Raw genomic sequence first — 2,844 nt, forward strand, 5'->3', positions numbered from 1 at the left:
CGAGCAAGAAGTTTCGATTCTGGTAAAAGAATGCTTAAAAGTAAATGGTTCTGCAAAGGTGAAAAAACTCGTATCGAATAGGCAAGATGTTAGTACGTTAGACAACGTTACATTCAAAGTGGAGCTAGACACAATTTTGAAAAAACACGCTCTTTCATCGAGCACATGGCCACACGGAGTACGATTCAAGGAATTTCGGGATCTTCGCCATAATGAAGCTTGGATGCCAACCGTTCGAATGGATTGTTCTAGATCTTCAACCGATTTCAATTTAATGTTGTCGAAATTATTACACTGTTTAAAAATGTTACTAGTTGTGTATTGGATATGAATTTCTTGTTGTAATTGTTGTAATTATGTTTCTTGTTGATTTAGAGTGCTACACATTAGTTTTAACCCTTTAATGCGCAAATCAATTTTTTAAGAATTTTGTGAAAATTGTCTCAAATTCATATCACGTTAATGCGATAATTTGAAGACGATTTTCCGGATGTTGTTTTAAAACAACATTGCGCATTTAAGGGTTAAATTTTCAATTAGACTGTAAAAGATCGTTGAATATACAAATACAAAATTAAAAAAAAAATTCATGCGCACTTGTTCATGGCAAGAAATCAATAGTTTGATACAAATCCCCGACTATGTACGGGGAACGTGCCATTTGAGCCAATATATTCTGATTCCTGATAGAGAAAACTGTTAGTAGTATTTCACTGCAGATGTGAATTGGTTTTCTAGAATAAATTGGAAGCTTAACTTCATTGGCAAAATACTTTGTCTGCCTAAAGGCGGTATTGGGCTGCTGAGGGAAAAATATACACTGACTACATGTCGTACAGGAACTAGTTTACTATATTCCATGCTCTCGTTAGTACTGTTACGGTTTCTCATTCGCATTTCTAACGTCGCATACTGTCGATAGCTAGCGAGTAACACGTCGTTCCGGCCTTCTCCGCATACACGTCTGAGCATACTGTCCCACCACCTTTAGTCCAAACTTGAATCACGGTATCGAGAATCAAGCCAGCCAGGAACCCGTACTCTTCCTCCGGAGGAAGCGCTTGAGGGGACTCGATTTTGTTGGATATCGCGGACGCGTAGCTCTTCCAATCAATATTTCGTGTGAGGTCATACGAAACATTGATTGTATTCGGTGGCCCTGAACCGTTAGCAATATTAATTACAATTGGCTGATGGTCGCAGCCGTGGGGATCAGAGACTACCTTCCACGTGCAATCTAGCCGCAGCGATGTCGAGCAGAGGGACTGGTCTAAGGCGCTCGGACGCGCTGAAGGTGCCGGAATCCGTGTCATTTCACCCGTGTTCAAAATGGTCATATTGAAGTTGTCGCAAAGCTCATGGAGTGAGGTGGATCGATTACCATCATGAAGGCAACCCCATGCCGTACCGTGGGAGCTGAAGTCACCTAAAAGTAGCATCAGTGCGGGGAGGAGTTCCGCAATATCGCCAAGCCGTCGTTGGCCAACTCAGGCTCTAGGGGAGATATAGGTGAAGCCAACGCAAAGGTACATACCTATAATTCGAGTTTGGCAAGCGACAACTTCAATGCTTGGTGTTGAAGGGAGGTCGATTCGATTGAAGGAGTAGTGCTTTTTGATCCCTAAAAGTGCTCCATCGTAAGAATCTTCTCGATCGAAGTCCATAATATTAAAATCATCAAACTGACATACAAGTAAAGTTTTTAACTTGTGTAAGAAATAAAACTGTCGCTTTGAAATGACAACAGCAAGTAGCAATTTACCACCGGAAGGCGCTTCGATCGGCCAGCAATCGCTATACGGGACTTGTGTGCAAACTTGGATAAAATGGTGACTCATGCATGCGCACCTGTATGCGATGGTGATTTTCAACGCATTTTTAATTAAATGTTTACACAGGTTTTTTGGGAAAATTTGTTCTAGCTTATATGTCTGTTCTCTGTGGTTAAGGTCTGAAGTAAGCATGTTTCGCATAATGCAAATGCATCGCATTTCAAGTTATTTGTGAGAGTGTTGAAGGAATCGATTTACGGGATAATGCTTCTGCAATTCCACTGTAATACTGTGATCAAATGCGTGACTTCGTTCGATGAATCCGTCATCGAAGGATACAATCACTGAAGCAGGGGTAATTTAATTTGATTAATTTCAACTGCATAAAGAATGTTTGTTGCGAGCAGAAAGCTTATCAAAATGCTTTTAGGAGGACAAGACATATTTAAAGCAGTAAAAAAATATTAAGACAACGCTGGTTTCTTTCTCTGGTTGGGATCTAGGGACTTCGTTTGGGGGTGTTCATAATCCAGGAAATGGTGGGAACTCCTACTCTGAACTCGTTGTTTTTCATGATTTTCTTCTTCAGCAGAATCTCATCAAGTAATTTTATTTTGTTCTACTCGTGAAGAGGAGTATTTGCTAGGGCGTTGCACATGAGTCGATCCACGATAGGCGCAAACTAATCAGACTAAATCTACTAAATTTGGGAAAAAATTCTGAATATGCCATGACGGCTACAAAGCATGAGGTCTTTAAAACAGCCAACCCTGTGTTCCAGTAGATCCCCGTAATACAAACTCGAATCGGAGACGACCCCGCAGATCTCAACCAGATTTGCAGGTACATATACTCTGGACTAATGGGCCCGTAGCCAGAAATGGCATTTGCCTACTTCACACTATTTGCCACCATCCAAAGTTTATCAGAGCGAATTTTCGATATTTCTGTAACGGTCGAATATCGTTCCGTCAGAACTCGAGAAATCTGCAATAAATTCAAACTTTTTTTTTTCGGGGGGTGGGTGTAGCGTAGTTTGTAAATCGATTGCCTTGTACGCAGCGCACCTAGG

Source organism: Topomyia yanbarensis, unplaced genomic scaffold (assembly GCF_030247195.1).
Source record: "Topomyia yanbarensis strain Yona2022 unplaced genomic scaffold, ASM3024719v1 HiC_scaffold_47, whole genome shotgun sequence".
Classification (NCBI taxonomy): Eukaryota; Metazoa; Arthropoda; class Insecta; order Diptera; family Culicidae; genus Topomyia; species Topomyia yanbarensis.